At 35.2% G+C, this 24,696-nt stretch overlaps 1 protein-coding gene across 12 annotated transcripts in view; it reads right to left on the reverse strand.

Annotated features, from left to right (window-relative positions):
• Positions 1–24,696, reverse strand: part of SGCG (sarcoglycan gamma) — a 143,699-nt gene that overhangs the window by 88,740 nt on the left and 30,263 nt on the right. For 9 of the 12 annotated variants that reach the window (XR_010387304.1, XM_026108834.2, XM_026108835.2 and 6 more), the window contains exon 2: positions 15,960–16,051. The gene's annotated coding sequence lies outside the window, so the exon portion shown is untranslated. Of the gene's footprint in view, positions 1–14,107; positions 14,307–15,959; positions 16,052–24,696 lie in introns of those variants that run through there. The other 3 variants (XM_064505011.1, XM_064505012.1, XM_064505010.1) reach the window with 1 other exon arrangement.

Genomic DNA, 24,696 nt, shown 5'->3' on the forward strand with positions numbered 1-24,696 from the left:
AAATTCTTATTCTTGATACCATATTTTTACACCATAACTTGTTGCACCTACAAAAACAAGACACTCAGCCCTAGAAGAAGAAAGTGCCAGAGGAAACAGACACAAGGACATGTGATTCTGCCATTCCTTTGCAGACTGCTCTACAGAATTGCGTCCTTATGATCACTTATGTATTAAAATCTCCAGTGTCCTCCAGAGAAAATCTATTTCAGCTGGATTTACAACATCATTAGGAAGGAAACCTACAGCACTTGCCAGACAACAGAAAATATGTATTTTTAAGAAATTATCTTTGTTGTTTAAGTAATACCATTTTACTATGCATTACAATGCCCACAGTACCTTCCAAAATCTAAGCTGAGGGAAGGTTATCTTCCTATTAAAAGGTAGTAACTTAAAGCACCAATTGCTTGCAAATATCTGATGGTCTCTGTTTGCCCAGCCTACAATTTAACAATTGATAAGAGGATCTTTCTTTAAAAACCTTATTTTGAGTGGATGATCCTACTTAATTAAAGTGACATCATTTCAACAAACAATTAACAGAATAAAATCCACCTTTTGGCTTAAATTGAAATCATTCCCCTTTTATTTGTTCAGAATACCAACCTGTCTGGGGGTACTCTACCCACTCTGATGATGCTGAAATTCTGTCTATTTGCAAAGGGAAACAGAGAGGCATTGCATAATATTTTAAGATATAATTTGTTTCTTATTACTATTTTATTCCTTATTGCAGCTCCTGGAAAAATGGACAGTGGGAAAGTGCTGTTGAAGCAAAGTTGGAATCATGCAGACAGCAATACTTAATTAAAATATTGAAAGCTCTCGGGGCAGAAAATAAAGATGGAGCCAGATTTTGATGCTATCTTGTTTCTCTTACCAGAAAGGCACACGAAGTACTTTTTTTCTTTCAGAACACTTAAGTGAATATCATCTGGCCTGGTGATTTATTATTATTAGTTTTACTGATTTGTCCCAAAACATATTCTACTGATATTTTAATTTGGGACCGTTCTTCAGAGCCATCCTCTACAAAGAAAGGGAGCATACAAAAATGTCCCAAATAAATTCAGTGAAGAACACTGATGGTAACTCGTTCAGGTTTCTTTGTGATATCTCTGTTCAGGTACATTAAAAAAAGAAATAAACTTTTGTGTAGACTGAGTACCCAAATATATATCATTAATATGCACAAATAAATAAAGTTAAAGAAAAAAAAAAGAACTGGATACATTCTGTGGATTGCACAAGAACACATCAAAATGCTCCTGTAAAGTGTCAGGTTTAGCTACTTGCAGCATGAACCATCAAAATATTATCACTGGTATTTGGTAATTTTTAACATCAATTATAACCTAACATTGTTACTAGGTACCTAACTCTGCATGTCTTCCTCTAAAGAAGCTATTCAGGCCTATCTGCGCTGGCTGCTTTGCTCAAATGGGAGAAGCAAAAGAGACCATCAAGACAGTGATTCAGGTACAGCTAGGTGAAAAATAGTTTAGGAAGTTTCCCAAGGCAGAGTTTCTGTCTATATGGGTCTCTGATCAAACAATATTAATTTGATACTGACCGAAGCTGACTTGTGATACTGCAGACTGACCCAACACAGGCATTCTTAGTTGTCACAAACAGCCATGGGACACAACTGACTGGCCATCCCCAGCTCTGACCATGAAGCAGTTGAAACATGATATTTGAATCAACAGTACGTCTTTTGTGATTACATCAATTATTCTGAAACAAATTTGGAATTTTTATTGGTAAGTAACTGCTTCACCTAGTGGGAGTCTTAGGAAACAGCAAACTAAGAAGCCTAGTTTATGCTTACCAGCATATACCAGAAGCCAAGATGAAACTGAAATTAGTGGCACCGCATATAAAGTGAATAAGAAACAAATGGGCTGGAGGGGCTGGGTATGCTTGCTACTGCTCTTAATTGTGTTTTAAAACCTTTTAAAAATCACTGAATGCTTAATTAACAATTTGTTCCATAAACAGAAAAGGTAATGAAGCTTAATTGTGTGCAGATTTGTGTCTTTTATTTTTCAAACATCCACATTGATGCAATAACCCATTACTTTTGCTCTCTCTATGACCTTTATAAAAATTTCCTAGGAAGAGACAATACATGCTAGTTCTAGCTAACCCAAAGTCATGTGTGTTCTGACCCACCAGATACTATGCACAGGCCAACAGAACGTTCATTAGATCAAGCTGAAAATTAGCTGGAAAGTCAAAAAAAGACAGGCAATAGCAATGCAGTGGTGAACAAATAAAAAGTAGAATTCTAACTTAATTAACTAGAAAACTAGCTTAATTTATTAAGAAAATCCTATTAAGTCTTATTAAAATACTAATAGATACATTTAACAAGGTAATATTTTTTGTAGCTTTCAAAAACAGGTTTTATTTTAAAACACAATCCGTACTTTGGTTGTACTTATTGCCTTCCTCTTAACATTTTCAGTTGTAACGGTCAGTTCAGAGACCATCATTTTATATATGATGACTCTTTGTTTTCCCCCATATGCAAAGCTTCACATCTACCTAAACTGAATTTCACCTGCCATTTTCCTTTCCAGTCATTCAGTCTTGAAATGTCCCTCAGCTGACTCAAAAAAGATGCATGGTGGCAACTTGCAATAGAGCTGCATAAGTAAGTGGCAGGTGATAGGCATTGGTGACCTCCTCCAGTGGGGCACAGAGGCACCCATCTGCTGACGTGGGAGTTTCGTTGTTTGCTGTGGGATCAAATTCGGAATGTTGCAGAGTGACTGTGGAGGCTGACCTGGCCCTTGCACTATTATCTTGCCCTATTACTTGCTGCTCATCATGTGGTCAGCAGGGATTGTCCTAGGGGTGAATCTGAGTACGTGAAGACTGACTATGGAGCTCTGGAGGCCAGAGCCCTTCTCCTGGGGGTGAAGGGCATAAAGACCCGATGGTGTTCTCCTCAATCCTTCCAGTGAATGAGAAAGGCTCATGTAGGAGTAGACACATCCTGCCTGCCAACATATACCTGCATAGCTCGTGTCACAGCCAGAGCTTTGGCTTTTATGACCACAGGATCCTCTTTGAGGAGAGAGGATTACTCAGAAGAGATGTGATCCATCTGGCCAAGTGGGGAAAGAGGATCTTTATCAAAAGGCTTGCTAACTTAGTGAGTAAGGCTCACTAGGTAGATTGGGGAGGGTTGCTATAACCTTAACGGTAGTGAACACACGGCAGACAGCAAAGAGGCATCTGGGATTAGCATGATGGAGTAGGCTCTTGCCCTTTCCCCATAAAAGCAGCATGACTGGGGCCCATCTCTAGTGTCTATACGTGAATGCACACAGCATGGGAAACAAACAAGAGCAATTAAAAGTCCATGCATAGCTAATGGAGCAGTGATTCCCTTGGAATTATAGAGATACGGTTGCATAGCTCGTGTGACTGGAGTGCTGCAATGGATGGATACAGGCACTCAGGAGACAGACACTAGGAACACAAGGAGGAAAGCTGCACTGTGTGCAAAGGGGCAATTCAAATGCATGCAGCTTTGCTTTGAAAAAGATGACGAGACATTTAAGAGCTTATGGGTAAGGTTCAAAGGGCAGGTGACATCATGCTAAAAGTCCACTGCAGACTGCCTAAGAACAGCAAGTAGACAAAGGCTCCTTTAGACAGCTGGGGGAAACCTCACAATTACAGGCCCTTTAACCATCCTAATATGTGCTGTAAGAGCAATACTGCTAGCCACAAGCAATTGAGGAAACTTCTGGAGTATGTTAATGATTTTTGTAGAGATTATAGAGATTTTTGTATTCAATAAAATATTCAATTTTTGTATTGCAGTAGCATCATTTCAAGAGGAATAAATAAAGTGCATTATGTGCCATTCCGTATAAATCATTTTCCCTTTAAACTTCAGAGTTTACTTGTCCAAAAGATGAGAAATATATGCTATATGTGTTTTTAACTGCAATTTAAAGTGTTTCAAAGAAGCTAACAGGTTTCTAATATGCAACATTATACCAAGTCATTCTGATGGTAATTAAAAAAAAAAATCCGTCTTCTCTAGATAAGCGCAGTAAAGACATACTAATCTGAACTGAAAGATTATTTCTTCATTGAAAGGGAAATGAAAGCAATGTCACAATATTAAGCAGGGGGAAGTCTGGAGGAATAGTTTTCACATCCTCTATAGCAGTTTGCCTGTCTTTGGATATCTCAGATATTAAGAGATGAAGCTTGTTTGTGTGTCTGACAATATGGATGCATCCCATGCTGTTCGTATTGATATTTGAATGAAGCTTTGGCTCTCTCAATTAATTCCAGTTTCTCCATTACAGTACAGTAATCTTAAGAAATGTAATGTACACAGTATCTCAAAAAAAGAAACATGATGCTTTACCACAGTAAAGTTATACCTTGCAAACAGGATCTGGTAGTTTGTCACTTTGAGCTTCAGTGAAGATAATGCTTCTTGTGTACAAAGGAAATTTCATTTCTTAAAGACAAAGACCATTATATGCAAATGAGAATTGTTTTTGTGGCCTTCAATTTTCCTTCACTGTAGACAACATCAGAAAACTCAATATTGGTAGGCATGAACATTATCAAAACTTGTTGGTCATGTACCATCCTTTTTCTGGTTATTTACATATTGGGGGAAGTGACAGGTACACAGAACCACAAAGCTAACTCAGTGTTCAGGGTTGAGGGGGAGCATCAGTCCTGGCTGATGTTGAACATATTGAAAGGCTTGAAATTCTTTACAAATGTGAAGGAAATGAAAGCATTCCTCTGATGGAGACAAATTATGAAAGAATATCTGCTATCACCACCTTGTGTGGATTTCTACCAGACAAACTATACTTTTAGGTAGTTGTATCTTTTTCTTTTCTAGGTGTGTGATAGTGGATCTTTTCCATGCTAATAGCAACGATCACCAGTAAAGACAAAATGCGTCCTGTAGAAATACTGTTCCTAGTGCAAGTTATGCTTTTCTTGGGGGAGAGCTTTCAGCAAAAGTGCTTTAACATTATTCTCAATGTTGCTCTCAGGAAAAGTATTTCCTGTCCTCAATGCTGTGAAGAAGTACTCTATGTGAGAGCAAAGAGAAACAGCTCTATTTAAATACATATGTAAATATGCATTGGCATAACTTTTTCTCTTTTTCCTGTGCTTGCTGTTACTTTTATGAAAATGTTACTTCTGGGAAAGATGCTGTTATCTCTTTAGAGGCTTTCTACCAGCTCATACAGTAGACCAATAACAATTACAAAACTGACAGAAATACTGATAACTACTTTCTCCTTTACATTCCTACACTGGAAAAGCAGTGTATACAGACTTGCTGCATGATTTCACATACCAAATGGTGATACAGTGATATTCTGTGAAGCTTATTTTGAAAAGCAAAAAGAAAATACACTGAAGAAACAGGGAATGGAACTTGATGCAGATGCTTGAGATGAAAATTAATTTTCATGTCTTCCCTTCTTAAATCAAGTGATTTATCACAGATTTATGCTTTAACAAATGTGAAAGAATTATTTGACCTTGCATATATAAAGTCTTAATTGTGAAAATTTTGAAAGAACACATGCAACTAAACTTAACTAAAGAATTGAGAATTCACTTTCCTTTTCAGCAGGGAGGGAAGCACAATGTTTTCCTAAGTATACTGTGTCTCATTACATATTTTGAACCTCTGCCCTTTGTTAATGAATTTTTATTGTCAATGGCCACAAACTGATGAGCTTCTGCTGCATTGCAGCCCTGGTCATAACAGCTTTAGTACTCAGTTTTATTTACACAAGAGAAAGCAGATTAATTTAAATGTCTTTTAGACACATAAGGAAATCATCAAAAGCCATGTACTGCAGAAGCCTTTTTTGGTGATGTTGACTTTAAATGTTTAGGCAGCAACTGACTCTATGTTTCTTCAGTGACTATGACAAAGCAATAATGGAACAAAAACAGAAGGCAAAGTACCTAGTAAAACATATGAATATTACTTTTGATACATATACCACTCTTCAGATTAAAATGAACAGCAAGGAACTAAAAGATATAAAATAACTGATCTTTCAGTTAGCTGTAAAAATAAATGAAGCATAAACGAAACCCAGAAATGAATGTTAAACATGCATGCATTCCAAAATAAACCAAGAAAAAATCTCACATATGATATATATATTCCTTGTATCTCCAAGTAGTATTTTTCACAGAAAATATTTTCTCCAAAATGGAAATAAGCAATTATTACTAAAATTCTTAATTTTCAATTGAAGTTGATTGACATCAATCAAACATTGCAATCTGAAAAGTAAGATTTATTTTTGATATATTTCTTCATTTTAAAAATCTCACTTCAGGAAACTCAAAAACAATTCCTATTAGGATCAAAGAACAAGCACATTACATTGTCCACAAAATATGTCCTGAGTTTCTAAAGTCATTCTTTGGGCATACATGGGGAAAGACATTTCTACCGCACTTCTATAACTTTTCCTGTTTCTCAAATTAGGTGGATTCTTTACTAATGATTTGCAGACAACAGTGCTTGACATGTCAATCAGTTTTTCTGGTCTGAGATTTTTCTCTTTGTCAGTACCAAAAAAACAACCCAGAAGTTAAAAAGACAATATAGTATTATAACAGGAAAGTCTAATAACAATATCACTATGCTATTTGCTACCTATGGATCCATCACAATGCTGTTTAAAAAGTTTTGACCATAAACAATGAGCAACAGCTCCAGAGCTTTGAGATCTGTAACGGTAGTTTGTGAAAAATGAACTACCAGGTGTTAAGACCTACCTCCACCTATTTCCTCCTAAACTCTTCCTTGTAGGTTTGAAGACAACTGCAGCTCCTGCTGAAGGTAGCATGACCTTTGCAAAGCCTTCATTTGGAAAAGCAAGTTCCATAGAAGCATAAATATGAAGTCCCATCTACATTCAGAAGCATTCTCATCTGATCTGTTTGGCAAATAAGCTCCATTGCAAATCATAGGCAGGGAACAAAGCATTTATATTTTGAATAAAACCCTATGATTTTTACACCTACAATACACTAGCATTTCATTTATTTCAGAACAGTGGTGGTAACTTCCCTTTAAGCATTTCTCCAGGAGAGAAAGAATGACAAATTAGGCTTTCTTAAGCTCAGATAAACTGCTCTCAAATTCTGGGAAAGCCTATGCAAGTTTCTAAGGGTCGTTTTAGCACAAAATGAAGATAAATGATGCCAGACCTTAAATTTCTGCAGTTTCACCTAGTCCAGGTTTGTAGGTGATTTGGACTGTTCTCTAGAATCCGGGCACCTAAATTCTGCCTAAGTTTTCTGCTAAGCCTGGATGCAATTCACCTGAGATTTCGAATAATCTACCACAATCTTGAAATATATTTCAAGATGTGAAATTTGTTTCATAAATGTTCTCATTTCTTTTTAGCTGCGAATTAGCAAAATATGAAACCAGACATGTAAAAAAGGAAAAGTCTCCACGGAATATTTTTAGTACAGAGAAGCATCATGAACTTTATAGATAAAAAAGAAAAGACAGGATGTTGGACTTGTAGCCCTTTTTGGCTGCTCAGACCAAATTTATATTTACCCTGACTTACAAACATGAATGCACGCTTAGTTTGTACTGTATCATAGGTTCATAAGTAAAGCTGAAAGTCGTATAGATGGTAAATCAAATACTGTGAGTAGACCCTTGGGGATAAGAGAAAAAGATTAAGTAGTGAGTACACTCAGGAAACACATGAAACACATGCATAGAGACTGTAACATAGGGAAAGAAGTGCAATGAGAATGCTGAAGAGCCACAAAGAGAAGGAAAAGGTAGCACAAGACAGATTCTTGTGATAAGGCAAAGAAAGAAAAAATCAGCTTTCTGCTGCCTTTGTTTTATGATATAGCCATTTATATGCTTCACTTACTAAATAACTCAAAACCATAAACATGACTAAAAGCATACTAACAAAGTTAACAAAACAAATCACAAGCTGTGAATCACAGCACTGTCAGTTCAATCAATGTTTAACTAAAAACAAAATAATAAAAGATATTAAAGTAAATGAAAAAAATCTAAGTTCTTTTCATAGATTGTGAGAGGTTTTTACCAACAATGAAATATACAATTCAGAAAGAATTTGGGGTACTCAGACACAAAAAGTGGTTTTATCAAATACGTCTTATAAACAATTTCTTCTCTGTTATTGCAATGCATTAATAAAGCCTTACACAACTTTTTGAATATAAGAACTGCATTTCTATTTTTGACAGCCTTATCTTCACACATGCATTGAATCTAGTTATTAAATGACTTACGAAATATTTTGCAAAAACTGCACGGAAAAAGAAATTACTATTCCATAGTGCAGTTCTATGTTTAAACAAGATCACAGTTTTCAGAAGCTTTACTTTTCAGTACTTTGATTAAGTGGAAAATATCTATATTTTATATCTATATAAAATATCTAGAACACAGCAAAACTAAAAGTAGAATGTTACAGGCAAGGTAAGATTTGTGGGGAAAAGTAATGTTTGGAACAGTATAACTGAAAAAAGTAAAAAAGTTTTTGGCACACAAGCCCCTTTTTTGAGCATTTTGAGTATTTGAGCATCTGAGACCAGAAAAATAGCCAGAATAGAAAATAGCCTGAAAAATAGTAGTAGCACAAAAAGCTTAGGACTACTATCTCCTACCTGGGTCTTGCTGTCCATAATACATAAAACTTGGCTCCATCTACATAAAACTCCATAATATATCCATCCATGCTACGTAAAACTTGGCTCTGGGTCTCCTCTGAGTCAGCTTTCACCTCTTTAGCCTCAAATATAATTGCATTTTTTGGGAACTGAAATACATGTTAAAAGCCTTGAGGCTTTGTATGAAGGTACAAAGCTTCCTGGTATACTCTTTGAGAAATACGGAGGGAACCAAATCCAATGCAGTCTCATCCATGCTGACTTTTGGGAGCATTCACAGTATTTTCTCTTTCTCTCTTGTTGTCTGCATTCAGGCCAAACCCAAATCCTTCTTTCTCCGCAAGCTGAAATCTGTCTTATCATTTTCTTACCCCTACTGCAAAAACTTTCATTCAGGCAAGCAGTAACTACAGCTGTTTCTACCAGTCTCTCAAATATCCTCCTGTGATTTTTTAGCCCACAGAGAATGCTGACATTAAAATAATCCTCCCTGTTAGCTTTTTGGCTTTAAACTCTGAATCTGTCCACTTCCATCCTGATATTTCCAAGTAAAATTCAAACCTAAAATTATAATCATTTCTTATTCTTTCATACTTATTTTTCTCCTTTATTTTCTGGTTTTCCCCATCTTCTCTAGTCACCCACCCAAGAGACCAGAAATATCTGTTTATGCTATAAACTATCTTAATGCTTTCTTATGTATTATCTGATGCATACAACAACTAGCTTATAGGCAGCAATACATAGCACTGGTACAGTTTGCAAACAGATTTTGAATGACATAGCAAGGCCAAGAGACAAAAATGGTAGTATTTGAGAAAGACATCAAATTGAAGAAGGATCTACCAGCTCCTAGTTTTAATGGAATTCTGAACTCAGAGGGATTTGGGAGCCACTGCTTCGCTCAGAGGAAAGACATGGCTAGGTTGTTCTACTATCATGATAAATTTGGTAAAGAAAAAAACAAAATAGCATTCCATCCTTCAAACACTGCTGAGCTCTTCTCTAATTCATCTATGCCACTCTCTAGAAAATCTAAAATATGTTAATGTAAGACCAATAATGGAAATAATCAGAATAGGACAATGAAAATATTTTAAATATCCTGAAAAGATATTCCAATTATTGTAACAAATAAAAAGAGCACTGAGGGTCAAAAGTGAAAAAAGAAAGTAAAAAGACAAGCATTCTTGAGCTGATTAATTAACAATTATTTTAATGAATTAATAATATGAATGACTAAGAATCCCTGAAGCAATCAGGCAATAAAGTGTCATTAAGTTGAAAAAGATGGGAAACTACACATTAGGAATTAATTACAAGCGAATTGATAAGAATTAGTTCAACAGAGGATCTTTGAACAATTCAACATTTGGTTCAACATGGAATCTTTGAAAAGGGAAATCCTTTCAGCAATGATTACCATGACAATGAAACCAATGTCCAGTAAACCAGTTGTCAATTAAAGGAACACTGTTACCTCAATTATCTTTCAATAGCCTCATTTCCTAAAATTATAATTCTTGTATTTCTTTTAAAGTGCTTACCCTGATACATTGCAAAAGGAAAAATGCTTAAAAGAAGTTGTGAAACTGATAATACATTAAATATTTTCAAATAAATAAAGCCAACAAAAACAAAGGAAAAATATCTTTTTGCAGTTGTAACAATCTAAAGACTGATCTCATAGATAATATTTCCAATAAACATAACATTTTTTATCCCTAGAAAGGGAATGACTAAGAAAGCCCAGTATGGTCAAAGGACCCAAAAGGTATGTTAGAATACTGCTAGCTACCAACCTCCAATGACATGTCACATTTGGTAAACTGGGGCGATATCTTCACACTGAAAGTAGACATGAAATATGAGATACAGTAAATTGGGTCAGCTAGCAAGACAACCAGAGGAATAATGAGACCAGCAGATAAAAAATAATAATAGAAAAGGGAATATTTAGGAAAATTTTCTGAACAAATTCCAAGAAAATTTAGGCTCTAACAGACCTTGGGAGATCATCTAATACAGTTCAAAGCTGAGCTGGAATGGACCTTGGGATTTGGCCTGCTGGCTACACCCTTGCTCATGCAGGCCAGCATGTGGTTAGGGTCCATTGCCGTAACAGTGCACTGCTGACTCAGGTTCATTCCAGAGCACATATTTTTAAGAACCTTTTAAACCTAATCTGCTCTCAGCTATCTGAAAAGTCTGAATGAAATGTTTTTTATTTTACCTACTACTGCTCTTTACTTCGACCTCCTTTTTCTCAAAACTAAGGAAAGTGTATGCAGTGGGACTTTGCACATAAGCTCTCTTTGTCATTAGCTATCTCTAATACAGGCTGCAAGCTTCTCTGAGCAGATCTTGCAGCTTGGAAACTAAAAGTTGGACCTCCTTGAGAGCTTGGCTTGAAACGGAGGCTGATGTACACAGCCAATCTTTTCTCAGAGCCAGTAGCATCCAGGACTAATAACTCTGTGATGGAAAAAGTCTGTATTAGAAAAAGCTAAGGCCAAGAAGAGGTACTAAAACTCCTTTTCATCCTCAGAGTACTGACCATACAGCAAATATACAAGGGGCAACTCAAGAGTTTTGACAGGCATTGCTACAAGATGAACATACAACATGAATATCCCATTATTGAAAATATGTATGTGATTCTTACAGATAGCTTTCATGACATATATATATGCACACCCACATGTAAACAAATATGTTATGTCTTAGTGACAGGAATATATAGCTAACATAGTAACATCCAACATTTATCACATATCACCTTCCATTTTTAAAAATATTGAAGTACTTTAGTTTATATTCTTCTTTACATTCTTATACAGAAGAACTACTCCATCCACCACAGAACCATAACCAACCATGGCACGAAATGCAGCAGCCATTTAACAGCTTTTGGCACATATACAGAAAAGTTTAATGAGAAGACTAATGAGAAGACTTAATAAGAAGACTAAAAGCTTAATGAGAAGACTAACCCAGGTACCCAAACTTACAGAAGAAGTAAGTACTGAGAATATAGTCACCCAAGCTCAAAACTTGGCCAGGATATTGAATTGACCTGTTAGCAAAACTGTATTGATACTTTTAGCTTGGTTTAATAAGGAAACAAGATTTATATGGTCAAACTCTATACAGGCATACCGTGTGTCTCCCATTCCTCTCTATCCTCTCTACAAAAGCTTTTGAGCTTCTTGGACAATTTCAAACAAATTCAATAGAAAAATAGAGGTCTCAGAAAGATTGTATTCCTAAAAACTTTATAAAAATGAGAGAGAATAGAGAAAAGGAAACCCCATTAGTGTCTCCACTGACAGACTGTAATGGGCAAGATGACTGCCACCCCTTGTTAGATATCAGAAAACCTATTTAAGAGAAAGACCTTGTGAATGTCTACATCATGGAAAACCTTCCATCACTGCTTGTTAAACTTCTAAGAGAATCAATTTCAAGAAATAAATCCACAGGAAATCCAGCTTACTTAATTCCAAGTCATGAAAATAATTAATAACTATAAGAGGTCAGGACTTGGGATTTATATCTCATGCAAAAGGCATTATTTTTCACAGGAAAGAATATGTCTCACAAGGCTATTCAAGGAAAAATACGTATGCCTTGACAATTTTTTGGTGCCTTTTGATAATGGCTTGAGTTTGTATGAAATAATTTATCCATTTCTTCTTTTGAACTGTTCCTCCAAAACTCTTCCCATCACTTAAAAAGTACATTTTTTCATGATGATCCTCAGCTTTAATTATAGTTACACATATCTGTATAGGATGAATATTGTAACTTCATATTGTTATTGGAGCCTTATGATTATGAAAAAACCCTAAAATATAACCTACTTTTAACTATGCAGTTTTAACCAGGAAAAAGTTGCATGTTATTAGCAGAGACATAAAGGTTTAGAAAAAAGATCTCTTAAGACAGTGGAGATGCACCACATCCTTCTGTCTTCCTCCATTAGGACAGTCTTTTAAATATTTTCCCCTAATACCGGGCTTAATACAGAATCTTTTGCTTTTAATTTAACTCCATGAAGTGGTTCCTTACACCACAGTGGTATCCAAGGATCATTCATTCTTCATTATGTAATCAGAAGGGGTCTGTGTCTAATCTGTGAATTTCACATTTGTTTAGAAGGAGATAAATGCCAGCCAACTCATCTCAACCAATGCGGCTTTAGATCTGATCTTCACGATAAGCAGAACTACCAAAATCATAACTGACTGCAAACTTTCAGGACTCTATGGCACAAAGCTATTACGGCTTACTCCTGTATCATTCCCTTTGACATGCCTACATAAGATAGAATTCATCTCAGCAAACACAAATTACATCAGCCACACTTATCTAGGCCCCTTCACAGACAATGAAGAAGGACAGACACTTACGGGTCTTGATTCTTAAGTAGGTATTTAAGATAGATATGAAGAAATCACCCATATCTCCATAAAATAAGCCTAAGAAACTGGTTTATGACCAATCACATTCCTACACTTTGCCGAAGTCCTGCTTTAGGAATTTATGTGCTCATTCTGATGCATGATTAAGTTTTCAGCGCTAACATCTAGCAGAAAGATGCCAAGAATGTTTCACTAAATCATCTAATAATGAGTCAGTAACCCACTGATATCCGGTTATTTAGTAATTTTCTCTCAGTCAGTGAAATCATCCAAGAGAAAATATACTGGGATTCAAGGAGACTACAAGCTTGTAAAAGAAGTTCTGTATACACATAGTTAGGCACTCCTTATTAATTCAGGTTAGCTTCCATGGAGTTAGAACTGATTTTGAAAACAGTTCCTCAGATAGAAGTTTAGTATCACACTGTCAAGGAAGAAAGGAGAAGTGTTCAGCAAAAGCAAGGAATCCATTCCTGACTAAATTAAACTTTCAGTATGTGATAAAGAAACTAAGAAAAATTCACAGCTACAAACATCAGAAGTTTACTGCTGCAAATGATATATAGGAAAGTATAGAAATGTCTCTGTATAGTCATCTGATATCGGTCAAAATTTAAGAAGTTCTAAAAGTTAGCATCTTAATATTATATAAGTGCAAGTCTATACTGTACAACTTAGCACTGCATTTAATCATAAAAATAAGCATATTGAAATTATCAGAGATTTAAATTACAATTACATATACAAAATCAAGACTTAAATTTGGGTCTGGAGAAAAAAGCATATAAATAGCAACATGATCCTTAAATGAGGACAGAATCAGCTGAAACGTTACACAGACAATCAGATGGAAGAGAAGCTGAATACACCCAAATATTAAATAAAGAGCAAAATTAAAACAACTTAATCATTAATATGTATATGTTATAATATGTATGTAAAAAGTAATTAAAATAATTGTTACTTACCTTAGAAATCTGAAACAATGTGGACTTCTGAAATAACTACAAGCAGTCTCTTCCCAAGAGAGAATAGTCTAACTTTTCCACTACTTTCAAATCTGGAGTGGAAGATATTTTTAGGCCTGGCCAAATACCACTGGAAGAAAACTTGTTCACATGTTTGGCCATGTCTTACATTCCATCCTCTTGCTTTGGCGTACAGACTCAGCTAATTTTAACCTGTGACATAAGTGGCTAATTCTACTGCTAAAATTGTTGTTCACTGACTCCACAAATGAACTGTACCACTATGAGATACAACCAATCCATAATCCTTTCTGAAGGGGCCCAATCTGTTACATTTGAGACTGTAAAATCCCAGCTGCTCTATTAAAATCTGAGAATATGCAGCACCTCATAGGTTTTGAATCTATATACTGGTAGTTAGCTGCTAACAGCACACAAAGTTAAACTAGAAATAAAGAACTTCTTTATTTTCTGCATCCATACGTAATAGCCAACAAAAATTAGTCATTTTTCTGATAAATTGTAATTTTAATGGTAACATTATTCTAGCTAAAATCTACAAGTTAGTAAATACAGTCTCTTTAAAAATGAAAATACATATAATATACTTTAAATAATATATATGACTTTCATACAATTATATTAACTATTTAATTATAAGCTTTTCCAAAAGTTGTTACCCTTAATATTTAAGAAAAATGTACATAAACATCAAGAGCTTTAAAAAAATACAAAATGAAGTTGCATATATTATATATTTATTAGAGATGATATTATAGAAATTATGAGACATTTTCTTCAGAATTCCAGCCCTGCACTGCTTACATTAGACTGACTATACAAACACTGATCCACGGACTTTCTGTTCAACCCACAACACTTTAGATAAAATCTGTGCTGGTAGCTGTCTACGATTTAAAAAGTTCTGTTAACATGTGCTAAGTGAAGTATTGTAATCATTATCCATATGTTCAGACAATTTTATTTCTCAAAAGCACAGTGCATCCTTTATTCTAACTAGGGACTCACACTGTTATTATGCTTTAGAAGAAGATCCTCCTATCAGACATTCAACAGCTGCAGATCATAAATTTAGGACTGACACAAATCCACCTGATCACAGGGTTACAAGATACTTTTTTCCTTTTATGAATTCTCTGGCCATTAATCCTTTATATAGACTCTGTTTATATACACAAAAGGAGTAGTTCATTTCTACATAAAAGGACTAATTCATATGTATCTGACAAAAATGACAAATATTTTAAATAACAAAATATTTATAAATAAAATTTCCTTAAACAGTTTTTATATTTAATCTCTTGGCTTTATGAAAAATAAACTGTGATGTAACATTTGTGTACTGTATTAACATCAAAGCTTTTCTTTAATTGAAATTCCTTGTAAGCATTAGAGGAAGAAACCTGTAAATGTCATGCAGTTTTGAAGGGCTCACTACAGTCACTGTTTAGGTGATTGAGTGTTCATGTCCAGCATTTTCCTGAAAGATTATTCTTCCATTCTTGGAGATAACCAGAGCATCACATACAATTGGACAGGAAACAAAAAAAAATGCAACATTTTAACTTTATTTTAATATGTTTCCTTTTGGCGTATTTGTAATTATTTGATTTTTCAGTTCATAAAGAAAAGATTGCCTGGCATAGTGCCCAGCTATAGAAAGACATTAGATTAAATCACCCAGTAGCTCTCTTTGTGGACAAAACTGTTGTATTTTCTATGCATGATTACTCCTCTTGGTCTCGATTCTTGAGACATCTTTTGTCTACTCTTATACCTATCTAATATCTGCAAAGTAAAAATTAAAAAAATGAAAAAGACAAATGAATACCTCAGTTAGTATCTTCTGAAGTGCTCATGAAGTAGGACTGGAGCAAGAGTGATTGTCAGTGAGTCCTGTATCATCTGAAGGTAGCTGTCTTCCTATTTAAATGCAAAGAAGGAAAAGAGAAAGGAAAGGAAAATTTTTCATGAGTACCAGGAAAGAACAAGATATATTCCTGAACTGCCCTTATGACTATTTTAATAGACACCACCTTACAGGTGATGGTCCAGCATCCATTGAAATTAAAATTATGGAACACAGACAAATAAATAAAATACTGGACACCTAAGTCCCATTTTGACTGCAAATGTTCATGTTTACAGTGAAATAAATTTTAGTCCAAAATTTATGTGAAAAATAATGAAAAGAATTATACTGCAATGTTAAAATTCCATCTACTATTAGAATGTATCTGTGAAATGGACAGTAACTTCAATCAGGGGGTATCATTTTATCTGTATGAAAACAAGCTCTTCCTCTCAGTCAAGTAGTTATCTCCATAGTTCACAAATCCTGATGTCCTGTTTCTCACCACAAACCTCCATTTGGATTTTGAAAGTCAATAACTGACTACTTAGCCCTGGAAAGGTAACTAAGCAAACATTTATCTTCCAGCTTACCCAGGCCCCCTCATACCAGTACTTGACTAACTAGAAGATCCTGCAAACCTGTGACCTAAAAACTATTGAAAAACACATGTAAAGTCTCCTTTCACCATTCCGCCATCAATGGACATCATTTTTTTTTTTACTACAAGTTACAATTTTAACAAAAATTCTGTGTACACCTACAAGATTTCAGCAACACCTGCTCTTTCTCAAAGTACAAGACAACAAAATGGTAGAGAAGACCAGTTTAACTAATTCATCTAACTAAAAAAGTCACAGAAACCATTTTGTCCTATCTGTATCAACTTCTCTCACTTACTCAGATAATTTTCAAGTCTGTGACATGTTTAAGGAGTGTAATTAAGCAAAGATCATTCAAGGCAAAAGAAGAATATTCTGATATTCTCTATGGAAAGCACAGTTTACTTTAGAAATAAAATACTGCAGAAGAAGAATTTTACAGTTCATTATAATAAGAAAAATTAGTTTTACTTTAAAGCTCCGTGTTACATTTTCTCCAACTATCTCCCAAAAGGAGATATCTACCTACAAAGATTTTTGGTCTGTAGTGAGCAAACAGATCCTAGATCATCTGGGCAAGCAAGAGATTATCTGCTAGGACTGGAATCAAGCTTTTACTTCATTGCATATCCTTGTGGCCTCTAAAATTCATCACTGTCAATAATATTGCCTCTTCAGAAAAAAGGAACAAACTCCAAGTCTCTTGTATGCTGAGAATTGCATTTTAAGAGATATCTCTTTTCATAATTAATAATGAGGTTAATTAAGGCTAAAAGTCCTCTACTGTTGAACAACTATGGCAACTGTTGAACTACTGGCAAACAGTAAATGTAGCTAAAATTAAGTGTGTAAGGATGTATAACTGCAGATGAAACAGAAGTTTGGCCATATGGACTATTTCAAGACACCTTCATAAAGGTTCAGATAGGTAAAATGCACAGTGATAGCAAGTTAATGATAAAATAGCAGACACTTTAGAAAAGTAAAATTCACATGCAAATATATATCTGTCAGAATTACCAGATGGAAAAACAAAAACAAAACAACCCCCCCAACCCCCTAGCAATTACACAGATAATTTTATTAATAATTTGGCAGAATATACAAAGGTAATTAGTCACTAGAAATCTAGACTTATTTCTCTGGACTTCTGAGAACTGAGGAAAAAAAAAGACCAAGTTTTCTTGATTCCTATTCTTGAGCCCATGTTAGTCCTTTGTAAGCTTGAATAATAGATCTTTTTTTTTCAGTTCTCCTGACTTCCCACTGCTGCAAGAGGCTGTGACATAATATGAAAAAAGATCTGTTAGAAACAAAGTTTTATAGTGTTTCCCTCCAAAGCATTTTGAACTGGCTCCATTTTCTGTATTTTTTAAGCTAGTAAGTGACAGGACAGCAGACAATTCTTGGATAGACTGAGATCCTACACCTTCCTAAGAATAGAGATAAGGTGAATATCTAGGAAATAATGTTAACTTCTAAATCTGAACAAAGTAAATTAAGCGAGCCAATAGAGGACTTAATCTTTTATATGTAAATAGAAGGAAATATTTGAAGGATACTGTTGTGCCTTTGTTTTCTCTGGTATACTAAAAATATTTCCTTTCAGATCACTTACGCTTCATTAAAAAAACAAAAACAAAAATATCCCCTCCAAATCCACAAAACTTCCAGAGTAGGATAATCTAGTCTTCTACCTTAATATATCTGAACTTTGAGAAATGCAAGTGAAATAAGTGGCTGCTGCCTGGTGGAGCTGGCCGATTGCAACACAAAAATGTCCCTCTGTGGCAGAACAGGTTTCACAGCCCTTGGAACCTCTGCCTCTGCACCTGTATTCTCATCTTGTATAATGGTTTGTACAGAGACAAACTGAAAAATGTGATGAATTTGCCACTCTTTTGTTTTCTTCCTATTTTTTTCTCTCATTAGTCTTGTTTCCTTCCCTACTTATAGATATATCAGCAGTATAATCAGACAGAGCTATAAATACTCCCACTCCCTTTTATGTTATTTTCATTAAATTTTATGTTAGTTTTCAGTAATACAATATATATTTAATTCTGACAGAATAAAGCATGTATATTTAATCTTCATTTGAAATAAAAGCTTGTGATGGAGTAATCAGTTTAAATCCTGTGATACTGTGTCTACTTCATTAGTTCGGATAGCTTTTTATTCAGTACCAGCACAGATCCCTGAAGAATGAAAAGAAGCATGAAAGAAGAAAAGAATCAAGACACACAAGAAAAATGTTTCATGTTCCAAAAGACTTCAGCAAAAGACAAGTGGAGATATGAAGATTACATTGTTCTGGCTAGGATACTGTAACAGGAACCACGGTCCCAGGTATCTTTCCCCGACACATTCAGTGCCCAGAAAGTTTTAATGGATTGCAACTTTGTATTTAAAGCTACTGAATATTGAATTAATTCCACAGAAGGAACATGCATTTGAGTTTAATTTTCTTAAAACAGTCATCATCAATAACAGTAATAAAACAAAAAGATTGAGCACCAGTTAAAGATTTATCAGATAAGATATAATGTTGATACAGTGCTTCTTTCTTCTTTGTTAAAGAACTGGATAAAATTATTGTGGGACGGTCATTCTGCATATCAGTATGCATGCTCAAAGAAGAGAATGAGGAAGACTGGCTGTCTAGCTACTATAAATTGAATGACTACATTCTTAATAATTCATGAGGTTTGAAGAAAACTTGATTTTATTTTGCTTCGCGGGCTCAGCATTCGAAATCTCACAACTACTTCCAAAAAGCTAACCAAATTTAAAAGCTAACTGAAGATAACAGAAAAATGAAAGTAGGATGAGATTGAAGGAAGCGTTAACAAAAGCCTGTCTTAGCTAATACTTAAAATAGGCTTCACTTACCTAGCTAGGTCTTGCTCCAGGAGAAAAGATGATGTTCATATAAATCAATGAGAGAGAAACACAAGCATATATTGAATCTGTATTCTAAATTTTATTTAGGAATAATACAGACAAAGGTTTAAAATGTTTTCGTTTTACTTACACACACAATTGTAATGAATATTCAATGTAAAAGAAAAAAAGGAATAATGAAGATATCAGCCAGATAAGAAAGTTGCATATGTTTATATTATGTATTTCTAAACAATTTTTTGTTTTCAGTAAGCAGAACTTTGAAATGGATTACTTAAACTTTTTCCTTACAGTGAGCTCCTCAAAGTAGACCTCCTCAAAGGATTTTAACCCCAACCACATTACATAATACAACTATTTTTTTTTTTTTTTTTTTTAATAGTGAACCTCAAAGTAGCTGGGTAAGGCAGCATATAAGGAAAAGTTTATAAACAAGTCATGTCCTGCCCATTTCTCTTTGTTCAAAAAGAATCCTTGCTTTCAGACTTGATGTCTGTCACCTCAGTGATCTTCTGAGTTGCAGAAAACTCTGAAGAGTTTCCTCCAGAATCTGGGAAGTTTCCATTTTATCACCCATGAAATCCAGCTCTCAGTTCCCTGCCCTTTTTTCAGCAAGTTCTCCTCCTGATTCTTCCTCTTAAATTGCTGAAACGTGCTGAAATCAGAGATATTTCTGTTGTTGTTGAATGAAATCATTTATTGCACACAGTGTAAAAAAAGCCTTTATCCAATAATGATGATCTCCTGTGTTTTTTGGTAACCAAGAAAAAGCTATCTTCCCAAAGCTTTTTCCTTTAAAACTATGCTATAAAAGTGAATGATTAATGATTTTCCATTTCACGAGTTGCCCTTGTAAAACTGTCCTGAAGCTGATTATTCTTACTCTAGCACTCAAAATCATACTGCCCTCCATGATTCACCTATCAAAGAATGTCAAAAAAAAAAAAAAAAAAAAAATCTTTACATTTGTGAATACCAAAAATGGGTGGGTGAGAAAAGGACAAGAAAAAGTATTTTAGCACTATAAAGCAAATCAGCACAACACAGATATATAATGGCTATTATCTTAGAAACTAAAAACATACAGTATTTTGTAGCATTTCCATTTTTCATTCTGGAACTGATCCTACAAAACGCTGGCTCCCTCACCTTCTGAATCACTAAGGTATCATATAGATGCAGTCAACCCAACAAAACAGCTCATGGAGAGAATTCCTCACCTAGAACCTTTTTGGCTAACAAAAATGCAGATATATTTAAAAGTGTAATTCAACTGATGAATTCCTGAGATCACTCTGTAGACACCATGTACCAAACTGTATTTAAGAATGCCAGATTGATGTACTTTTTGCAGAGTCTCCTTTCTGGATCAAGATGATTGTCCTCATCAGGCAATGGAATCTCAGCTTTTAGCTGAGATCCTCAGAGTTTTTAGCCCTTCTGAGGTTCTAGGAAGATAAAAAGGGAAATGGAAAAGAAACAGAAAAAGAAAGGACAAACAACTTTTCTCACCAACAACCACTGCTTGAATAAAATAATAATTTGTCCTCTGATCACCTGTTATGCAGGATATGCAAACAGCCTTTAAAGTGTAAGAGTAGAATTGTACAGTAAGTCATTTTTAAGACTCTGTTTTGAAGATTTGAAGTTGTATAGAAGTAGACCTTGGTATTAAAGGTTAAGTTACAGCCCTTGAACCTTTAGATTTTTTTGAAGCTACCACTTATTACAAAGACTGTAAAAACAACAATTATTAATTTTAATGATATACCCAAACAATCTGTTGACCCTAGTGAGATATTGCGCTTTTCTAAAATGCAAGCAAAAAAATTAGGCACAGGAGAAGTTAATTAGCAACTTGCCATCTGGCATAAGCAAGTAAATTATAGATGTAGCCCTTTTAATATAGAAGAAGCTATAATCAACTCTGGAACAGACCACAAGCTATTTCTTGTTTGACTGAAATGCATAAATTAGGTAAGGGGGTAGTTTAAGTATCAAGTATTGTGAAGAGTGTCCACGATGCTGAGTAGTGGGTAACCACAGCAAGCAGAGTAGCCATAGTAGAACTGTTGACTTAGAACTGACAGATATAAAGCAGCAATTTTGGTAGCCTTTAATTTGATACCCTACTTTATTGAGCAAAATTAGAATATACTTGGAAAATAAATAGTTGAAATAGATTAAATAAGACATAAAAGCATGCATAACATTCTTTTGGGGATGCTATATGGATTGATGTTTATTATGACTGGTCATCCTGTTCTGCCAGGCTATTTTAAGAAATAAGATCCACGTACAGAAACAGGTAACAAATTGAAGTAGGCTACTGCTTAAAAGGAGACAAGTGGTTTGATTTTAGTACTAAGCAACCTCGACCAATGTCTAAATCTCTCCCTATGCTGAACTTGTGATTTGTAATAGTTTCAGAATTAGCCAAAGTAACAGAAGTTATGGTCAAAAAGGCCTTTTCCCTGCTCCTTAGTCAAAAAATTTTACATTTTACTTTACATTTTTACTCTTCATGCTTAGGTGCCTTTGCATCAGCTAAAGAGGGAACAGCTGTAACCTGTTTCACATGATCATAGTTTGCTCTCTGAATAATTATATTACCTAAGCAGGCCGGCTCATTTTTAGCTGTGCAGTCAAAGCGCTCAGTCCATCAGCTGTTGGAAAACTACTGCTGAACCAAACATAAGTCCAAGTAGCAGACAAACCACCAGAACCTCTAGAGGGAAACAGCTTCCAGAAATTCACTGATTCTTTCCAGGATGAAGATGATTGCCCTCATCAGGCAGAGCAGTGAGTCTGCAGCCTCTGGCCTACTCAAAGAGCATTTTTATCCTTCGAAGCAGGTAAGCACCAAAATCAGTGTGTAAGTGTGCTGCCTCAGTCAGTTATAGTACAAATAGAATAGGACCCCTTTATTCACAGTATAACTATCTACACTAACCAGTTTTACCATGACTTACAGCTCTCTGTACTGTTTCTAGCATTTTCTAAGGGAGTGCCCTTCGTGCCTCCTGGAATGTCGAAAGGCCATAAAAGATGAGCGGTGACGCGTGAGTAGCCAGTCCCAAGTCTTTCAGATTTTCAGAATGTGCACATACCTCCCAGGCTCTTTTTCTTTAATTATGGTTGTTAGTCTTTATAATCAACTGATCTTACTTGCCTCAAAGGATCCTTGAAATCTGACTAACAAAGTTTACCCTGGGTTTAGCAGAAATATCAATACCTGATTGCTTAATTTTTATATTATTAAACAAGCTCTAGTAGATTCCTAATGTACTTTTTCCTGATTAATGGTGCTTGATGTGCTGGGTTTTAAGCTTTTCCTAAGGTTTGAGGACATACTGATCTACTACCAATATCTAAGAGCTCTAATTTCTTATACAATTTAATATTCCTTGGCTGCCTTGCATATGATAGCCCCAAAAGAAGAAAGAAAACAAAAAGGAAGCTGCATTTTAAAGGCAAACATAGTCTGATACATACCTGGGTGCATGTGACGACACATCACAGACTTGCCACATATGTGTCTACTTGTTGTCACAGGACGGAGCAGACAAAAAGGATGATTTTTTTAGACTACTGTAACGGCTCAGGGAAAACAGATCCAGCCAAGACTATACTCAAGTTTTCTCAAAGAAAGGTCCAGTGAGAGAGGTGATACTTTTGAATAATTGTATTCTCCTCAAGTTTTTAACACTGAATCAAAGAGGGGCTTTGACAGCCAGGGCTAGAAGATAAATTACCTCTGTTTCATGAGTATTAGTAGTAGCTTTGTAGTAAAGTTCATGAGACCCCCTCATGAGGGTCCCTGAAAGGGTGATTAGCTGAAGACAGGAAAGTCACGGAAGATAGACAACTCAGGGAAGGCAGAACCTGAGTATTGTGTTTGTGATACCCAGCACCCTGTGGCACATAGCAATAGCATTCATTGCAGCCACATAGGCAGCCAAGTGACTGCTAAAAGGTGAGAAAGACGACTCACCTTGATGCTGCACATTCAGAAACCATTTGGAAGCAGTTGAACAAAAATGTGTTCTTGGGGAAGCTGTTCCTTCCTTGAAGGAGATAGTAAGGATGTTTCATATAAAGGCCATTTATTGAGATCAGGACAAGAGCAGATCGTTAACTACTGTAGGAAAGTTTGATCACATTCTGAGATCAACTCATGGAGGCAATCCCACTGCTGAAAGAGGTGGACCTTGATCAGAGAAGGAGCATTCTGAGGCAACTGCTTTAGTAACCAATCTTGGAATATTGCTCGTATCTTCCACCAACTGACTCTACAGCACACTAAGTCAGGTGTACCAGTCCCGTATTTTTAATCCTCAGTCACTGTTGCCTGAGTAAACATCACGTGCAATGAAAACAGATGCCTCCCTGAGGCCTACTGACAAGCGTAATTGTGAATATAAGTTCAAAACATCCCAGGTCTTTAACTACCTGGTCTTGTTTGGTCCATATCTGACAAGTCAACTTTCAAAAAGATGCTCCAAATATATTATTATGGTTCCATGGATTACATTGGTGGTGGTTTTTGGTTTGTTTTTACTGATTTCTGCTTGTGGTATATTCTTTAATTACTTTAGATAATTTTCTTTCTTTTCAAATAATTGTCAGTATTTGGAACACTGATTTGCATACGGTCTATTAACTCTTGCATAGCTAGTTCCATTTGAATCTTCACCTTATGCTAGTAAAGATGAGCAGGTAATTTGTTCTCATTAATTCTTTTATAGCTTACCAAAAAATAATGGGAGAAATATGCCAACCTAACCCATCTTTACTTATAGTATGGGTATATATAAAAAAACACCATAATTAGCAGAAAATATTTTGGGCTATTTTATTTTTTTCAATAGTATATTAGGAAAATAAATATGACAAGCAAAGAAAGAAACAGATTCGTAATTCCACATTTAATAAACAGTAAAACTAGCACCCATAATTACATTTTTCAATTTTATGAAAAATATGGTAACTACCTGAAAAATATATTTTCAAATACCCTTACTAGGAGTGCCACATGAAATCAACTGCTTGTTTTGTGCAGGCCCTGGGAATGCTTCCAGAGGAGGGCAAGGATCCAATTAGCAAGATGAGCTAAAAAATAGCTGGACAACAGATGGACCCACATGGCCACTTATAGTGTGTCAGTTTCTTCTGAACTGAAGGTTAAAAAAAATAAAATAAAATAAAAA

Source organism: Dromaius novaehollandiae, chromosome 1 (genome assembly GCF_036370855.1).
Source record: "Dromaius novaehollandiae isolate bDroNov1 chromosome 1, bDroNov1.hap1, whole genome shotgun sequence".
In the NCBI taxonomy this organism is placed as follows: Eukaryota; Metazoa; Chordata; class Aves; order Casuariiformes; family Dromaiidae; genus Dromaius; species Dromaius novaehollandiae.